Raw genomic sequence first — 20,509 nt, 5'->3', positions numbered from 1 at the left:
GCAGACAGGGATGACTTGATGTAGCAGATAAATGTTATTTCTGTAGACATTTTAAATAGCAGTCACTGTTCATATATTCTCTACGTCCCTCTCCGATCCAGAAGTAGTGCATAATATATGAACATTCAGAGTAGATGCCAGGAAAGATGTCCTAGGCAGCTGTGAGAGATAAAAGATACTGGAACATTAGACTTGCATCACTCCTGAGCTCTGCTGTGAATGTTGAGACAGGTTGGCCTTGTGGGCAGAGGAGCTCTGTTCGTTATCTGGCTTTCAGGTCTCCTGGAAGGCTGAGCAAGACACTGCCTTTGTGCTTCAGGTGGAGATGGCAACTTCCTGTAGGAAGCAGGGTGTGACTAATGCATGGAAAATGGCACACAAAACTTGATAGTATCTCTACAGCAAGAGAGTCAGATTTGGAAAGAGAAGAGATGGGAAGGCAGGAATCCGTGTTTTTACTTCCAGTTCCAGTGGTGACTCTGTCTTGCTAGAACGAAAACCTTTCACTGGTAAGTTTCAGATCTGTTGTTCATTAACTTGTCTCATTTCAACTGTAATCCCAGTATGTGGTTTGAAAAGTCCTTTTGGAGCCTTGGTTTCCCCATGTGTAGAAAGGGAAATGTCTCATTATATAATGTGGTTTACGGTCTTTAGACAAAACAATGCGCAGTATTGGTAAATAGTTTGATTATGGTTTTTATCAGCCTTCCCTTTCCAAAGAGCTTATAGCTGTTGTCTGTTTGCATTTGTGTTTCATGCCACTGGGATGTAACTGTGCTCTGACAGTGCCAGTTCTTTCAGCATGGGAAGAAGAGTTTGAAATCTTCAGGAGCCATACAAATTATAAATTTTGTAGGAAATACACTCAGCCATACTTCCTAAAAGAGGAAATGCGTGAGTCCTGTCTCCTGTGTTTAGAATAAACAGAATCCAGATAATTTAATCTAAAAGGAAAATGTTCTTTTGAGGATAAACAGCCTGAATAAAACATTTCTGAGCAAACCATGACAATGTCCCTCCCCTTGCACCACCTCCCACCCCCAACCAGCAGTTTGTCCTGAAGGATGCCAGAAGCAGCTGCCTGATCAAGGGAATTGGCCTCACCACAAACCAGACTGTAAATCTTACTCACCAAACCCTGTTATGCCTGCTCCACTCGTGCTGGTCCCTATAATCATCCCAAATGATCCCTGAGGATCAATAGGGACCCTGCAAGCGGGCACATCTTATTTGGCTTATTCTGCATAAATGTCAAGCAAGACCCATTGCCTGGCAGACAGATTCTTTAGTTTTGTTTTTACATGTTAACGAGGGCCAGATGCAGAGACTTGTGTGGTCTGGGGCCGATGAACTGCTGTTATCTACAGGATGGAGCCATTTGATTTCTTTTCCCTTCTCCACTAGGCAAACATAATAAACTATTTTCAGTGTTATGAAGCTGTTGCAGCTTTTCCATGTGAGCTTGCTGGGCTGAGGAAACGCAGGAGGCAGAGGCTGGGAGGGTGAAATAACGGGGAAATGAGGGATGTATATCTCCTGTCACTCTAGAGATGGCAACCAAAGAGCAAATAGGCATGTTAATTACCAGTGCAAGACAGATGGATTACAACTGTGTCCGGGTCGGAATGCCAGTGTCTAATAAGGATGTGTTATAGAATAAGAGATACAATAAGGGTTAGAATACCCACTTAGCCTGTTTCCAATTATTATTAGGAAGCTTGTCTGAAGAAATAATACAGGAACAGGGTGAAAAACGGACCCTTCCCTGGCCAGATTTTTCCTGATGTTCAGTCGGCAAGTGGCTAATGAACTCATTTAGCCATACTTCCTCCTGTGGCCCATAGCTTCGTCACAGTTATTCATGCCCTTGATTCAGTTCTGTGAGCTGTCACAATTGCATCAGACTGACAGACGCTTTGGAAACTCTACAGTAACCCTAATAAGTATTTCACTTCTCTTACATAGATTCAGCCAGTGAGTCAGACTCCTCCTGCCTGACAGCAAGCTTGGAAATAAGGAGCTAGGAATAACTGAACCAGACGAGACTCACAGTTAATCTGATTGACTGTTTCACTGCAAAATGATCCAGTTCCTCCAGGTGGAAGAAAATCCCTAACTGATAGTATGTGGAATCACGTGCTTATGTGGGAAACTTATTGCCAAATACTAGGCAGTTAGGGGAAAATTAGATTCGTTACTTCAAGTATATAAATGCATAATGTGACTTGTGATTGAGCTTATTAAATATCTAATGTCTTCCTGAACAGAAGCACTTTGAATCTTACCTTCTAGTAGCCAGATGCTCCTTTTTTTTTTAGTGTATATTTCTGAGCAAAATGGGTCTTCTGCCTTTGCCAGTCTGTAATACTCCAGCACTAGGTGTGTACCATGGTGTCTTCTCACCAGGGGGGATAGCCACCAATGATGCCAGTTTCAGAAACAGTCTGGACAGTCTCTGCCCTGTGGGATGAGATCTTTCCAGAAGGGAAAAGTCTTTTTAAAGAACTGCAAACTCAAGTCTTGGTTTTGCTGGTTTTGGGTTGTAGGAAAGGACAGTGTGTCAGGTTTTGCTGGTCCTGCAGGTGTTCTGTGATACTACAACCCCACTGTGACTGCAAGTCTGTCTTCTAATGGATTCTAAGTGCATGGCAGAAGTAACGTGCACAGATGAAAAATAACTGGGATGCTGTTTAACAAGTGTACATCCTTGACCTGATGTATGCAGCTTGCTGTGGAAAAGAGGGAACCAGTCTATGGAGGAAAGTTGCCTAAGGTGTGTTTTGGTGTGACCTTACCGATGAGATTCTACTGGAAAACATGTTTCATGGCTGATACCAGAGTATAAATAAAAGGCACGGACAGCAGTCAAGTGAGTATATAGGTCTGAACTGCTGAACTTCAGTGCATCTGAGCTGGCTGTAACAAAGAAGAGAGGCTGGATAATTTCTCAGATTGATAGAGGAGTTGGAACAAAAATAGGCTGGGGAACCTGTTGAAGAATTTGAGCTTTGACTTTGTGGAGTTTGATGTAGCCTCGGGTGGTCTTGTGAGGAGCTGGCCTTCCAGATCTCCCTGCAGCCTCACAGCCATGCTTTTTGTTCCTCTGGCTGGTTTAGGACAGAGGGAATGTGTAAATAATTGTAATGTGGTGCTTTAGGAGCTTGTGCCTGGAGTCTCGCTTAGTGTGGGTCAGGGTAGAGGTCTCTGCAGCACCCCCCTGGCACGAGGCTGCTTTTTGGCTTGTTGAAACAAAGCATCCAGTGGGGTTTAGCTCAAGGAAGGAATGTGAATTGTTTAAGACTGGGAGATGACTCTGGGCTGTGTGTGCTGTCAGACATACACAAACCTCTATCAGAATGTGCTGTCTGGTATCTCTTGGCACCTCATGTCTTACCTGATTACCTTTTATAGTAAACCTTTGTTTGATGAGCACCAGTATGTCCAGGCAAACACAGATAGGATGACATGATAGACGCTTTGCCCAGATCAAGAGGCAGGGTGCTGTGATTGATTCCCTGAAAAGAGGGAGACAATTAAACTCATCAAGTTATGTAAATCCCACCCTTGGTTCTGAATGAGCCCTGGATCCTAACACGCACTGACAGCTTAGGGCTGGGTGGTGCGAAGCCTCCCCCTTCCCCGACGGAGCCCAAGATCAGGGCAGCTCCTGCTGTCTTCATTAGATAACTGTTCTCTGAGGGCTCTGTAATCTAGAACACTTCAAAAGCTGGTAGCTAGGAGTTGAACCTTGACAAATGCAAGATAGAAGCTAAAATTTGAGGAATTATCAGGGAGTTTAATGTGCCACTGAAGCAGTCTATCAGTGGAGCAAGCTGGGCTCTTTCTTGGAATAGACCTGTTGAACTGTGCAAATATCACAGTGATGTTCTGTGGTCTCTGCTGTACTGAAAACTTGGATGATCATCTATTCTGGCTTTGAAAATCTATTAATAAACGCTGCATTTCATTCTTACAATTGTATTATGGGTTGAGACTTAATTTGCTAACGTTGATGGAACTATGCGCTTAAAATACCGCATTGAATTGTTGTGTGCTAAAAAAATATGCTTTCTGAAGCAAAACTGCACAGAGCTACATAGTGCATTCCCATTAAGTGAGGTGGCAAGTGCAAATATGGGTGGACAAGTGTATCTTCGTAATAAGTGGACCAAGTCAGTTCTTCGGCTCTAAAAAAGACCATGCAGGTGCCTGACAGTTTTGTTTTCTGTAGTTTGTCTGTAAACATATTTTTTTCTTGTCCATCTAAGTTTCATATTAGAATAGAGACCTTGCTTATCCTCAGTCTTATAATTTATTCTAAAGATATGTACAAGGCTTCTCTTGTTTTGAGAAACCCCATGGGATTTGAGGCTTTGTCAACCTCTCCAGCTATTCAAAAAAAAAAAATTATGCTTAACAGAAGTTCAAGTACCAATTTTTCCTGTTGTTTATACTCCCAAGTTTTTTTTCAGCTTGAATCAAGTCTTTAAAAACAATTGACTTTCTGTATATACAGCTATTTGAAGCCTACATCAAGAGGAGGATGATTTTGACAGCTTTCCAGAGAAGCACACAACAAGCAAGTACTGTACATATATAGGTACAGACTATGGTCTTTCCTTGTCCCTTTTTCTACATGTTCTGTGTTGTTTCTTTTCCCACCTACCTGCTGCTCCTCAGTCTCTGCCAAAGAACATATAAAACCAGACCAATTTGAATCAAAGTGCAGGCTTTTAAATTTGCAGTGTTTGAAATGATGTGAGGAGTTACCATCCCTGTTGATTTGAAAAAATCTTCAGCTGTCCAGTTTTTCCCCAGCCACTTGATAACCTAAGGATTTTAAGGTTCAAGTCCTCTTCTGGGATTTTCCTCATCAGTCTCAACTTGCCTGTTGTCTCTCCTTTTATACACATATTTTAGGATACCCGCAATCATGACTCTGTTACTCTCTACGCAGCATCTAAACAAAATATATCCTTGTCTGAGGACTTAGCCTAATGTAAATATTATCGAGCCACGTGTCTAACAGACATCTTGAATTAGCCAAACTATGCAGTCAGAGAGACAGGAGTAGAAGCAAATTTTTACTAAGTAGCAATTTGGCCCTAAACAGGAAAGCCTCAGATGCTCTGTTTCCCAACTGCCTCAGCCTTTGAAATAGTCAGATTCCCCACATCAAGAGCTTTACAATAGCAGGGAGGCACCAGGGCTGCTGCTTGTGTTTGTTGCATTTATTTTCGATTGTTTATTTATTTGATCTTAAAAGTTCTTTTGGGGGAATCTCTTATCAGCTCTAAAACGTGGCTGCGCTAGTAAGTAAGAAGCAGTGACATTAAAAGTAATTGACATTAAAATGTTGTGACATTAAAATTAATCATGTTTGATGGATGTTAGAGACTGAATCCGCAAGGCTCCCGGGTTCATGTTTTAGCAAGTTTTGACATTCATTCTCCCCCTCGGTTCCTGCAGCAGTTGTGTAACTGCCTTCCCCCCCTGCCGGACCCAAGCCCTGGTGCAGGGAGGGGAGGCTGGTTTCGAAAGGACAAGGGGTTTTCTTGGAATTCACTGCTTCGTAGCTTGGGGTGAAGCGGCTGCTCTGTTCTCCATCCAGTGAACTAGTGTCACAGTGTCAAAACCAAGGCAGTACTGGTGAACACTGGTTTCCTAATCAGCACAACGGGGTTGAGGATGAAAGGGACCACTGGGATGTTCTGAGTTGTTTTGGGGTGATTGTGCCCTGTGCTGCGGTGGTTCCAGGCAGAAGAAGACCAGCAGGAAAACCTGACTCTTGTAGTCTGAATAGGGATTTATTTTGTTGCCATTTTTAGTAATAATGGGAAAATATTTAGGTTTTGCAACAATTGTGCAGGGTTCAAAAGGAGACATGGTGAGTTGCCAGTTGCGCTCGTGTGGCACCAGCACAGAGTGTAAAAGAAACTGACAGTGTTTTTCTCCAGGATCTGGAGTTTCTCTAAGAGCTGGAGGGGACGTGGTACAACCTGACACCTGTATTTTACAGCCAAGTTCTTTAGCAGCAGCCAGGAATACGCTGAGTGTTAAGAATGGCCGATGGCTGGTCACTATTCCCGTGCTCCCCTTAAGAAGCAAAGAACCAGATGAAATCATAGCAGCCTGCTCCTCTTCTTTTGGGTGGCTGAAGCTTACCTTGGAGATGTTCCTTCCAGGCAGGGAGCGAGAGGGGAGAGATGCAGCATTTCTTGTTTCCAGTAGAACATTTTCCAACTTCCTTTTTTAGCAATGTGAAGCTCGGAGGGGCCTCAGAAAAATGAACCGATGTATCGGGCAAGAAGCCAGCTACCTCCTTGCAGCTTGAGCTCTGTGCTGGCTTCACTTTCTGTCCTATTTGGAAACTAGAAGTAATGAGCTGACATGAGCTGATCCCTGCCTCTCCCCCCACCCCCGCCGCCGTGGTCTGTATCTAGGGTGCCATTCTCTGTAGAAGTCAGCACAGTGGGAATTTAGCTTTTTTCCATAGGTTTTTGGCACTGAGTGGTAATTTGCATGAGACTCAGTGTAACTTATAGCCCAGGTTTTTTTGCTTTTTATAAAATAAGTTGATTTAGCTGGAGTTAAAGCTTGGTCTGGTGGTTCAGGGCACTGAGAACTCCTGTCTTCTGCAAGCAGCCAGTCCAGAGGTGTTTCCAGCGTGTGGCTTCATTTGGGTGGACCTTGTGAACTGCAGATCTTGCTCCCAACCCTACCACTGATTCCTTGGGACCTCGATCAGTCTTGTGTCCCTAGTTATCTGTGGGCAAACTGAGCTTTCCATATCAGCTTTTGTCCTTTGCAAACTGAAAACAGTGATACTTAGGGGCTTCGCTATATGAAAGAACACTGAGATCTGATGGTCAATGGGAGTCATGAATTTGTCCTTTTAATTGTACAATGTGCACAAGTCACACTGGGGACGGGTAGTGTTAAGGATGTTTTTGCTTCTGCAATATGAAAGCAGTTAATTGACTGCTACTGGATGAAGTCCATAAAGCTTAAAAGTAAATAAGTGATAGACTTAATTGAATGTATTTCCTTTTCTTTGTCCTTTTCTGTGTCTCTTTGGTGATATCCAAGTCCCTGAGGCGTAGTAGATAGGCTTGAGTTATCTACAGCTTCTGGATGTGGAAGGTAAAGGACAAACAAGTTAGAGTTGAGGTGTTTTGATGGCTGGTTTGCAGAGGTACTGAGGACCTGCAGCTGTGTATGCCCTTGGTGAAGGGTATGAGGCTGAACAGCAGCTTGGGGAGGCAGAGGAAGAGCAGAGTGCTCAGTTTAGACAGTGTTTTTATCCAGTCTTCCTTCTGACTGAAAACGCCTTCTTAAAGCAGAGGGGGAGAAGCTGTGTCAGCTCCTATTAAAGAAAATACTTTTTTTGCTAGAGAAGCCAAACCAGCAAAAACCCATGAGTACTGCGGAGACTAGCCAAATATTTGGCGGCTTTTTGTGGCAATTCCGGCTCAAGAACATTGGGAATTTTTGAAGAGAAAATTAACCCACTGGAACACTGAATGGCAATAATATAAAAAGTTGATTTCAACTTGGAGGAAAACATATTTTTGTGGCTTTTGCAGAGAGGGTACCTCCCTGCAAGCCTAGGTTTATATTTATTTCCAGGATCACCAATAGGGTATGGAAACAAAGGAAGCTGGAGTGTTTGAGCTCCCCAGTTCTTGCTTCAATTCCCCAAATCAGAGCATTGCTGGATAACATAAAGCACAGTGCTCTACCTTAACTCATTTGTTTTGCCCCTTTTTGTGCCACTTTCTGTGATCAGTTAATGATTTAGTTGTTTTTCTGGCACTTTGAAATAAGTTTCAGTGTTGCCCAAGTAAATACTGGGGAAAACTTAATGTGAAGTAGATAGGCCTTTACTTGCAACTTCAGGCAGTCAAGAAGCAGTATCAGGTGATGTAGCTGGTTAAAACACCTTGTTTTTTCCATCATATGGAGAGAAAAATCTAAAAACAAAAATAAAAGCTGGTACTGGGGTGAAACTGGAGACAGCTGTGACCTGTTCACAGATACTGTCAGCAGTAAAAAAAAAAAAAAAAAAAGTTGAATTAACTAAGCACATAATTTATTTGATTATCCCCACAGACCACACATGCTGGGAGAGCTGGGGTTTGCTGTAGATGCGGCTGACAGATGGCTGCCAGACATTACAATGGACTTAATCATGGAAGAGCCCACCACCCCGATGGAGCAGCTGTGTACACAGTTTGTGTGTCAGGGCTGCTGAAACCAAACTGTGGCACTTAAGAACTTATCTGTAGAGAGGGCAGTGGGAGAAGAGCACCGTGTGCTATTTTCTGGCTATCTGGAAGCTGCAGTGAAGCCAGAAGACCTAAGGCTTAGGGAGTGGGGCTTGAGTCTCACAGGTCTCTCCTTGATCTCCTGTAAGATTTAAGAGCTTGTCACAGAAGAGTATAAATCTGGAGTATGAAGAGTATAAATCTGGAGGTCTCTGGCTCAAAGGAGGGTCAGCTTACGCTGGGCTGCTCAGCCCAACAGTGATATTTTTTCCTATTATCTGACCACAATTCCCCTTTTTAGAACTTGCCTATTGTCTCTCATCCATTCTATTGTGCACCTCTGAGAAGGCTGGCTCTGATTCCTCTATAATTTTGTTGTTCCCTCTGTAAGCTTTACATATGCATCCCTGAGGCATGCAGGTTTTCTTACATAAATTGAAAAGGACAGAAGTGAGGCGCCAAGAAGCTGCAGCTTGTCCAGGAAACTTTACTTCTGCATCAGGGCTTGAGGTCCTTTTCTAGCTTGATCTTTCCTACCAGGGAGTTGTGTTTCCCTGTATTCCTGCACTAGCTCTGGAGACTTTTATCTTATCCTGTGAGTCCTGCACCTTATATTCTTTCTGCTTCGCAGCTAAAATATCTGGACTTCTGCAGGACAACACGGTGAGTGCAAGCCAGGAACGTGCCCTTGTGGCAAAGGTGGCCAACAGCATCCTGGGCTGCCTTAGGAAGAGTGGAGGTGGCAGATCAAGGGATCCTTCATCTCTACTCAGAAATGGTGAGATCGCTTGTAAAGTACTGTGCCCAGTTTTGAGCTCCCCAGTATGAGACAAATGTACTGGGATGCGTCTAGCTAAGGGCCACGAAGGTGATTAAGGGTCTGGAGTTTCTGCTTAAGGGTCTGGAGTTTCTGCTTGGAACAGAGCGTTGGACTAGATGAACTCTGGAGGTCCCTTCTGACCTGCACTATTCTCTGCTTCTAAAGCAGTTTGTTGCAACTGAGATATCAGGAGTTTATGGCAGGTGCTACAGATATCATTTGTTGTCCTCAACAGCAGTTTTAAAAGTAGCTCTGAAAGATGAGGCATGCACATCTTAATCACAGCAAAACCCAAAATACAGTTGTTCACAAGATGATAATAATGTAGTCGAGTCTCTTTATTTTGTTCTGTTGATAGAAACATTTATTCTTTTTGAGGAATGAGTTGTGGTAGGGACCTCAGGCTGAATAAGAACACAGGAAAAGCTCAGTGGTGCTTTTAAGTTGGTCAGAGCTCTTAGATAAACCGAAAAGGAGGGTAGAAATTCAGAGTCCCAGTGGTGGAACTGGTCATGTGTGCTACCCTTTCCTTCTAGGCTTACTTGGGTATACTTCACCTGACCTTTATAGTATGTTCCTTGATAAGATGCCTGACCTTTTCACATCCAATTAGCAGATTTGTTCAACTGTTGCCTGAATCCCGTTTTGACCCTCTGCTCCCTTCCAAACCCTGCTTCCTGTTCAGCATCTCAGAAACATTGTGCTTGCTCACCAGCGCTCCGTGACGTACTGTCAGCTCTCAGACAGGGCTCTTTTGCTCTTGGAAGGCTGGTACCCAGTGCCTGTTTTTACAAAGGGCTCTGTCTCTCCAGTCTGACTTGGGGCATCCCTCGCTTTAGGAGAGGAACATGTGCCAGAGGAGAACTAGATTGCTCTTTTGAGCAAAGGTCACAGGAAGATTTGGCAAGCATGATGCTTGCATGTTCTCAGTCAGGGTTTCCCCCAGCAATGGCCCTAGGCTTTTGCGGATTTTGTTGCTTTGCAGAGCCCTTGGTATTTGCAAACATGCAAAATATATGTAACACACATTTCGGCTGCTGGCATTGGAGCCCTAAGGTGAGCAGAGAAGAAAATCTGCTTCCCTATCAGCTGTATTCCTATTGCAGAGGCAAATGTTGATGATGTGACCATTAGGAATGAAGGAGTTCTGTGTGGTTCAGCTCCAATGGATTCTGAGCTGTTCAATTCTGCAGCAGTACCCCTTCCTGTTGTGTCCCCCCCCAACAGTTTGCAGGTTTTATTTAGCTCCGGTAATATTGAAGCTTTGTTTTAGTCTTTCCACCTGCATGTTTGAAACCCAGTTTAAAATTGGATTTTAAAAGTCAGGACTTTGCGCTTGCTTCTATTTCTGAGGGAAGCGAAATGGATCTGCTTTCTGTTTTAGTCCTCACGTGTTTTCCAAGCGTCTTGCGTGGTAACTTAATTCATGCTTTGGACTTCTAAAATAAGACTAGGGTTTGATAAATCTACACCAAGATGAAAAAAGAAACAGCACAGGCTTATAGGTAAATACATAGCTGAAAAATGATAAACAATACAATTTCCACATATTTCTGAACATTCCGAAGCTTTCACAGAAGCAAAAATATTCAGTAATTTTCGTTTTTCTTAGGTTGCAGCCTTGTTGCTGTGCTTAACCAATTTGATTAATGTAACTTTATTGTATAGTCATGTCCTTTTTAGGATTGTAGGCTGTTGTCAAGTGGAATGGATCCAGAAGTTGGAATTTGGCCCCCAGCTCCTCCACTGGAATCCTGTGGGTAGTGGAATCATCGTCCTCAGACCTCACTGTCTCTGGCTATTGTCAGTGTACCAGAATGCCTTAGGTTTAGCTGTGCTCCTGACAGTCACTGAAAAAAAAAACCTATATATGCAGGAATCTATCATACTTTGCTGTTAAATAGTGTTTCTTTATTTCCTCTGCCTGACTTTTCAGTCCTTTTCTTAACTTCAGAATCCCTTTCAGCAGCTGCGTGGTGTTGCTGTCAGTTAAAATGGCTAGTGTGCTCTGCTTCGGAAAGCTGTCTCTCTGCAGGGAGAATGCTTCCCAAATTATGCTTCTCTCTTTTAAAGTCGATGCAAGTTCTCACGAGTATAGTATTCAGTCTCATCTTCAGTTTGTAAATGTTACTGGGAAGAACCTCAGGATCCTTTTGAGCACGAGGCCCCACCAAAGATCAGACTTCCTCCAGCACAATGTGAGCTAATAGTCTGTAGAGACTTAGTGAATTGTCTGTGTGATGCCAGCTTCCTAAAATGCAGTTGGTGGGTGTCTCTTCCAGCATTTACAGTTTGGTTTGCGTTCCTCAGTAATCCCCACTTGCTCAACTTGTAGCTCTGATTCAGAAAGTGGGATTTAGAGCTCCGCCTCCGCTCATCTGAGACCTCAGTGTACATGTCCAGATGCTGTAACTCCTGGTAACAGTGGAAAAAAATGAGGGAAAAGATGTATCTGTTTTCAGAGGCTGCTTGTGGCTGGTACGCTGTTGTGCCAAACTCTAGCAAAGATGCAGGGAGGGAGTTGAATCAGTGATAAGATAATTAAGACTCTGATCCTCCTTTTTTTTTCCTTCCTTCTGGTTCATACTGAAGCCAGTGCAAGGATGAGGATTAGGAGGATGAGGCTTCTTTAATTTTCTAATCTCTGATGGGCTCAGTAAATACAAAGTAATTGATCCTAACTCCTATAGCATTGGTGAGAAGTAGCAGCTGCAGACAGCTGGGTAGAAGGTATCTGTAACATAATTCTTAGAATTAAGCTGCTGTTGTTCCCGGTCCCATGCTCAGACCAGAAGGCTGCACCTCGTGTTCATCCCAGAAGTGTTGCAGAGTTTAATGTATTTCTTTCACAAGACTTATGGGGGTGATGGGGAGGAGCTGCTGCTGCTGTTCATTTTTCTGCCCTAGGGTAGGCTGTAGCTGAGGGTTTGAGATTGAGTGAATATGAAAAGTGACAGAGTGCTAATACATTAGGCATTCATTTTGTATCATATTAGTAGTGCTTGTAGTGGGTAAGTGAGATGTCATACCGTGTTATGTGCAATTAGGAGCACGCAACCGAACATCTCATCGAGGTAACATGGATGTGCTGAACAGGGACTGAAGCTGGTACCTTAAAACCACATCAAACTTTGTTGAGAATGTCTGCGAGAGAAAGATGCATGGAGTTTACTTGTGATGAGGACCTTCTGGGTTTCTTGGTACCTTCTTTGGCAAGCTTGAAAGAAAGTTGAGTTTCTATGATAAAAAGCAGCAGAAAAGCACAATCAGTTCAGTGCTTTCTGGTTAACAGCTTACACGGGTGCTAAGGAAAATTTAAAGGAGAGGGAATCCTCAGTGCAAGAATTGATTTACTGGGAATCTATCAGTCTCTCAGGCCTCTTCCTCTCTCCCCGATTTTCAGAGTTACCTCAGCTGATGCAACCTACTCCTTGGATTTTGAAATCCGTGAAGAAAGATCTGATGGACAAATACTATTTTGAAAACAGTTTTGTTGCTGTCTCTTCGGGTTTGTATTCTGGATTCTGCTTGGTGTCTGCCTTGGGCAGATAACTTCATTTCTGTGTGCCTTCATTTTTACGTCCATGAACTGACAGCAACAATAGGCTCTCTGGGAGACTGAGGCCTAAGCATACTTCTCAGACAGAAGATACCCTAGAAATTATTTCAGAAACCATTTTTCCTCTTATACTTTCAATCCTCATTTGGAAATGGGCAAAAGGAGTTAAAATTCTGATGTTTAGGGGTAGAATGTCTTGTTCTCTTGCTTTCCTCAGCATGAAGCTCTGGAAGGTACACAAAGCAGCCCAGAGACACTTGGAGAGAAAGGGAACATCAGCCCAGCTTTGGGTGCTTCAGCCCCCAAGGGATCCGTGATACGTACTGACAACCTCTCTGTACACATCTACTCCACACAGCTTGAAACCACCAGCTGCTTTACTGAAAGTCTGAGCTGTGTTACTGTAAACAGAAGACACCTGGACCATTTTACTGATAAAATTGCCTAACTGACTAAAGGCTAAGGAACTTCACGCGTTGCTCTATATAAACACTCTGTGAACCATTAAATAGGAAGATGCAGTTCTGAGGCCTTGTCTTCTGTTCTCTGGTCTCCAGGGATGTAAACCCAGAATCTCCTACTTGCACTTGATTTTTAAGATGCAATGAGAAAAGGGACAGCCACAGGACATACATAGCTGCTGGCTGCCTGTGAAAGATCCTCAGCTGAGGGAAAGCTTCCATGTCTTTTGCAATACACAAAATATTGGAATCAAGCGTTGGATTCAGTTGTGTGTGGTAGTGCTAAAGGCAAACTTCTTGTTGGAATTTTCAGGGGTAGAATTTTACCTCTTGATTCTAGGAGTGTCTAGGTAAGGCCTTTAGATTGCACTTGTCTACTGGGCACTCTAGGATCCTGTCTTTAATGTACTAGAGAAACCCTGAGTTTTCTATTGCATCCTTGCTCCTGGGGCCATTTGTGAGACCTGGACCTGCTCTGGGGGAACCATCTCATTCATGCCTCGGGGCAGTGTGAAGCCATGGTGCATTTAATCACACGTCACATCCGCTGTTTGTAGTCTGGTAACAGCTATCCCACAGATCACTGTCCAGCTTCTTCCAAGACTGCCCAGGAAAGGACTTGTGGCCAACTCCTGCTCATGCTTCTTCTGCAGCTCATGATATTTCTGTTGGGGGGAGCCTGTGTAGCCAAATTCTAGCCCCCTCCTGCACCTCTAAAAATCAGAGGCTTTGCTTGGTGAAACACTGCCTTTTCTGTTCTCTTTGGGCCTTCCTACCTCCCTGGCAGTTGCAATTCCAATGGCTTCACGTCACCACTTGGAAACTCAGCAACACGCAGGACTCTTCCCCTTTGCTTTCTGTTTCAACAGCCTCCTCAAACCTCAGCCCCCCAGCACATGTGGTTCCAATTACCGAGAGCCTCCACAATGCTATGTGGTTATGGACGGGGATAGGCTGACCTCTTTATTTTAACACAGCTAGCCTGTTCCTGGGGGAGCTGACTGTGAGCTCACATTTTTCTTGTTTGAGATGCTTTTGCTTCACAACCGAATTCCTGAAATCAAAGGGAGGCGGAGGGGAGCGGGCTGCAGGCAGCATGCACTGGGGGCCAGGTCTTGGTCACTTGGAGCACTCGAGCTCTCGGGAGAAGGCGACCTTTGGCTTTTCCATCTCTGCCAGCCAAGGAATACACAAAGCAGATGTCCCAGAGCACAGCCTTGGCTGAGTTAATTATCCTTAGGAGACTTCGCCTGCCCCCAGCGTCTCCTCCCTTGTGCAAAGAATGCAAAATAGCAGTCTGTAAGGAGACACCATTTTCTATTTATTTTGGCCTAAAATGCTGTCAGGGTAACTAACTGTTAGGGCTAGTGTGGTCTGAGGGTGAGCGGGGGGGTTGACCTTGTGGGTTCTCCTTACAGCTCTGGAACAAACCAGCATAGCTATGCGCTGTCTTCTGGTTTATCCACAGCACAAACTGGGGAAAAGAGTCAAAGGGGAGATAAAAGCCTTAATGTGCATGTGTCTCATTGTTACTGAAGGGAAAATGTTTGGTTCCTCCATAGAGTGCTTAATTTTAAGGTTATTCAGCCTTAAATACTTAACTGTAGAACTGGTGTCCATAGGGTCTTTAGCACTTAGCCCGTTTGAGCTTCCAAAGAACTCATGCGTCTCTGAAAGTTTTACTCAACGTCTAAGTTTTTGACTGTAAAAGTAGTTGTCAGCCTCATATTTACGCATGTAGAAGTCTAAGTTTGCTTATTGCAAAATGCTCAGATTTTGCTCGTTACCACTGTAATGACGGCTGGACAGAGTGGGGCTTTGGCTTTTCCTTAGAAAACTTCATAAATAATTTCCTGTAAGACTGCAGCAAGATCAAACTCTAACAGATGTGAAATGTCTTAAATTCCTGGCGTGAAGGAGTGGTTCAAAGTTTGCAACATGCCAGGCTGTCCTGGTCTTCTTGTTTCTTAATTCTCAAACATATTGTTCTTGTATATATTTAACTTAGACAGATACTCTCTTTTCAGCTACTTTCTTGCGTGGGATAAATGTTTTTAGCACAACAAGTGAGTCAAATGTATAGGATGATTCAGCTAGAGGAACACTATCAGCCTGAATAATTCTCTGGCTATTTATTCTTGTGAGTATTGATTTTTCTCTGGGCTAACTTAAACTGTTTAAATAAGAAGTTTTTGCTGATTTGGATCATTTTGACTAAAATAAAGTACTTAAACCTCCAGGCTGAGCTGACTGTATAGCAGAGACCAGCTATTGGATGCACTGAGGTGGGTTTTTCCAGCAGCCAGCCTGGATTTTGAGAAGAATGTGTGTTACTGGGGGGACTACAGGACCAAAACTCCCTTCTTGGAAGCACTATATTTTCATCTAGTGGAATCACAGATATGAAAATAATCCAAGGACTCAAAAATCAGACCACAAAATTATCGGTTACAATGGAGAAAACTTGTCTGTAGGGGACTGTTCTTCTTTCAGAGAGGATGTGATGAGCCTTGACAACAGTGGCCATTCAGTGTTCCTGTCACACTTTCATCCAGGAAGCATTTTGATATTAATGAACAAAAGCAGATAGAGCACCTATCACAGGTGAAACAGAAATTGTCCAGACAGTGCTATAAACTGTGTGCAGGTATTACTGGAATTCCTTCTTTTGCTGTTGTATTGAAGAAAGTTTTCCTCAGCAGAAGATTTGAGGCACTTGCTTCCTGAGTCGCTGCCCTCAGGTCCTTGTACAGGATCTCTCGGGTTGCAGGAAAACTGCAGGTTCCATTTCTATTCCTCCATGGACATCAGCATCTTGGAATAATCTGTTGGAAATGTCATCCTTGATAAAAAAAGCCAAAACCAATTACAAAAAGTGTATCTGAAGAAATTCCTGGAGCAACTGAAAGTTTTCAAGACCCGTTGTGGATCTTCACATTTTAAATGAACTTGGTGTAGGGTATGGCTTGGGCCAAGTTCACAAAGCATCATCAGGGTTTTCTTATATCTCAATTCTCCACATCTTCTTCTAGGCTATTCTTCCTCATTCTAGCAGTTAAGTGATACAGCACAACTTATTACTTTTTTAGAAGTATAATCTATATTTAGCGTTGCTCCCTAATTCAAGCTGCCTTCTAAACCTAATGAAATATTTAAATCGGGAAGCTTTTTAGCTTTTAGCACATGAATTTGCCTACAAATAAAAATGTCAGTGAAATGTTCTTTTTCACTTGGATTTTGTTTGTATGTTTATGTGCCTTGCAGATAGGTTTATTTTGCTGATATACACAATGTGCATTTGTATATATACGTGTACTTGTTATTAGATGGGCATGAAAATAAACTAAGCTTCATAATAGCACGTATACAAAAGCACGTGTCATCAAATGAAGGATTCACACATGAAACCACTATTTTGGGTGGTCACAATCTGTGATAAGGCCAAATACACAGTCCCAATTTGCTCAGCACTTGCTGCAGTGCACGGGAGCTGCTTCCTTCCCTCTAAATGTGGTTTGAAGGGCAGGCTTTTCTGAAATTCAGACCATCTTATAATGTACGATATGTTCAAAATCAGTATTCCTTTAAGTGTTGAAATGAGTTCTGGGAAGTGCTTCAAGACTGACGCCTTCGCATGAGAAAAATGGAGGATACTGTCCATGTTGGTGGTTTTTTTTCTTTAAAATCTGCTATTTTTAAGGCAGAAGGGCCAGTTGGTGACAGGGCTGAGACTCCCTTTGTGTGTCCTGCCCCAATCCATGCCCTTCCCCTCCTAAATCCCTGCTTGTGCTCTTAGGGTGCTGCCTGTGTAGGTGTGCCAGCTTTGCTATTGTTTAAAAGATGAGTTGCTCTGTATTCCTTGGATATTTAAAACAACAGCGAGGGATGAAAGACAATAATCTCTCTCCCTTGTCTGCAGGGTGTTGGGTGAGTTACAGTCTTCTGAACAATAGAACAAACGTTTGAACATTACAGTGGTCTCCTCCCCCCCCAAAATACAGAACATTGTGTCGCCTGTGGTGTGTCAGCGAGCCTGGCGCTGCACCCAAGCCTTTTTTTTTTTTCAGGCTCAGGGCCAATGCTTTCAAAATATTGCAGTCACAATAAGCTTTAGGGTTCCTGCTCTGCAGGAAAAACAAACCAACCTCCCTCCCAAGTCATGGGACAGGGGCTGAGTAAGGCCTGAGTAAAGTTGGAAGAAGCAATTCCCCAACTGCTCTCAGCAGCAGAAAGAGCCGCAGGCAGGATGTGGAAAGGGAAGAGGGTTTTTGGGGAAGAACAGTGGAGCCTGTATCTATGTGGCACGTAATGAGCGAGACTCCTGGATCTGACTTCTGGGAAAATCATCTATTGTCTCAGTCTATTGTCTGCTGGAGCCGGCTCTTGAGGACTTACTCCAAGTGGGCTCTGCCCTCCTGTGGCTGCCGAGCTTTTCCAGGGGGAAGGTACGGAGCCAGCTGAGAACCAGCAGAGCCCAAGTATTTGCTGGGAGCTTTTGCAAACTGGGCAGTGAATGCAGGAGTTTGCTACTGTAAGGGGTTGTCCATAAGCTGACACTCTCCTTTAGTACTCATTTAAATTAAAGTGAGCAGGGGAGAAAAATAAACGGTAAAAGCACCATCAGCAAAATTTCATTTCTTTGACCTGTTCTTGCTAGGTCTCATTGACACAAATACAAGAGAACTTCAGGGGGTTTTTATTTTGTTGGGTAATAAACTACTTAATATACTCAAGCCACCTCTTGGTTATTTTCTTAGTTTCTTTTTCTTTCTTAGGCATATATTGTAAACTCCAGCACACATCTAAGGTAAACTTTGATTTCATCACTGCCTGCAACAGTGAGATCCCACCCAAACTACTGAAGGGCCTGAGGTTTCTTCACGTTAAGCTGTCTTTGGATTTTGCAGGGGTGATTCCCATAACTGGCACCCTCTGTTGGGTATTTCTACAAAGCTGTGTTTTGAGCTTCCTTTTGACTTTGTACAGGAATAGGTGACTGGAAAGAAAATAAATAATTAAAGTGAGGGTTTTGACTAGAACACCTGTAAAACTTACAGACTTCCTTGTGATTTCACGGGCATTACTGAAGAATTAATAAGGACTAAAAGGACAAGTTGGTTTTTTTTAAATAAGACAGATGTGTCATGGCAAAGTACATTATGCATGACACCCTGGTTATCGGTTCAACGGTGAATCAGCTCTAAATTATCTCTGATTGCGTGTACCTTTGAAAAAACAAAGGATCCTTTAGAATTTTGCAGTCACTCTCTCACTGGATGTCTCCCTCACCTTATTCCCATTTAGAAGAGGAGCTCACAGGCACGGGGGTCCTTTCTTAAATCCAGAACATGTTTGCTGGGGGCAAGAAGAACAAACCAAGGTGTGAGTTCTCTTAAAAAGAGTCTGTCTGAGGCAGAGAGGAATGAAAGTGATGCTTGTTACACTCCTTCAAAATGTGATTTATAATCCTGATCAGCGCTTTTATCGTAAAACTACATTTTTAAAACATAGAATGCTCTGTGAGGTGTCCACGAAACCTCCGTGCTCTGCTGGCACAGGACTTTGAAAATGTTGCAAATGCTATGCGAATGCTCACTATTGTGGTGCTTAAATTAAACTTATTGATCAGTCATCTAGCGAGTGGCAGCGTGTTAATGAAGGCAGCCTGCAGCAATGTGGGCTGTAGGAGAAAGCAGGCGTTCATCTTGGGCGGAATGAATAATTGTATTTGGCAGATGGAGCTTTGAGACTAGTGAATCCAGTGATAAACTGGATTAATTTTCCCTTTAAAGAAAGCGGCTAATGTGGCTGAAAAGGAGCTTTCACTCTCATCAATTCCTGTAGAGATCAGTGTTGGGGAGGAGAGCTTAATCCTTTGCAAGACTCCACCTGTCTTAAAATTCTAGGCATTTTATGTATGTGCACACACATCATAGGTGGTACCTTTTATAGAAGTACTTGGCAAGTATTGATTAAATATCGGAAGCTCAGGAGCGGAGGGACAGTGATGTTAACAACTCAGAGGCAGATCCGAGAACGGGAGCAGGAACAGAATGACTTTTCTAAAACCAGAATTGGTCCTGAAGACACAGAATGAGCTGAATAAGGTGTCGTGTTGGACATCGTTTTTCCTGGCTTTTTCTGTTTTCCTTTGAAGGTAATGGAAAAGTTAAAGTATAGGAACAAATTTAGCCCATATAACTAGAGCTTCTCATGCTCTTGCCAGTAATCTTGCTGTGTGATCACAGGATTGTGTGTTCCATCACAGATGTGACTTGGTAGTGCTGCCAACTCTCACAGTTTTCATCAGTTTCGCAATAATTAGTCCAAGAAGTAAGATGCTTCATCTCGCTTCGTTTTGCAGGGGAGAAAAAAAAGTGCTTTTAGGCTTTCTTCTTGCACAGCAAAAACTTAACAGCAACCCAACTGTGCTCTGAAGATTCATACATGAAAAGCAGATGGTATTTGTGTCCCAGAAATCCCCATGGAAACTTGGTTGGGAAATTTTTTATTTGGTGTCACAGCAGACCTGGGACTCCCTGACCTAAACATCCTACTATTCCATACCTCTGATCTTTGGGGTGAATTTTGATTGAGTTTGAACTTCCCTTGGTGAGTCCGTGTGTTATCAAAAGTTAGAGGCAGCAAAGCCAAGAACCGACCCCGATTTTGTTCAGTTTTAGCAGGGATGCAGTATAGAAAGAAATTCGGAAAGAAAGGGTGACTCACGCAGTGCAGGGTGAAAACCATGTTTTTCTGCGGTGCGCCGTCTCCTGGTCCAGGTTTTAGGGAGTTAATATGCGTTTTGGGGTTTCATGGTGAACATTTAAAAGGCTCTGCTTCCCTCTAGCGTTTCAGCTTGGCGATTGCGTCCTCTTTTTTTAAAAAAAATATCCTTTTTAAATGATTTTTTTGACGTTGCTGTTCAAAGACACTTCATTAGCCTACTTGTACTGTGCCTTTCTTGGGATTAACCCTCTTGTTCCCAGGCTGGTCTCTTATTTCTAGTGCTGAAATGCACAAAACAAAGGTTATCTAGTGCGAGGGAGGAGACTCCAAGCCTTGTCAGACTTACATAGGAATAGAGCGATGGGCTTTGAAGGTCTTTTGGGTGGAAATACTGCTCATGAGTTAAGGTAATAAAAGGCAAAGGCAAAACCCAGGAGGTTATCTGAAATTTTGAGTGCATAGAGGATGTGGGTGTGACTTTAGTATTGACAGCTCTGGAGTGTGAAGCCATCTGTTCTTCGTGCTTAAATATTAGTGTGAAACTAACTGCCTATGTACGTCTAGATGTCCCCTTTTATCAGCTACAATCTGTCCAGGAAGCTGAGCTGTTGGGTTTTCTTTGACGCTGTGAAGCAAATGAGGAAGAATCCATCAAAACCTAAGCTAGCGACAC

General features: G+C 43.2%; 1 protein-coding gene across 1 annotated transcript in view; it reads left to right on the top strand.

Annotated features, from left to right (window-relative positions):
- The window catches only part of CLMP (CXADR-like membrane protein), a 43,871-nt gene that overhangs the window by 13,688 nt on the left and 9,674 nt on the right, over positions 1-20,509 (top strand). The gene's annotated exons all lie outside the window — the stretch shown is intronic.

The sequence above is a fragment of the Calidris pugnax genome, unplaced genomic scaffold, assembly GCF_001431845.1.
Source record: "Calidris pugnax isolate Ruff unplaced genomic scaffold, ASM143184v1 scaffold92, whole genome shotgun sequence".
In the NCBI taxonomy this organism is placed as follows: Eukaryota; Metazoa; Chordata; class Aves; order Charadriiformes; family Scolopacidae; genus Calidris; species Calidris pugnax.
This window is presented reverse-complemented; position numbering and strand designations above follow the sequence as displayed.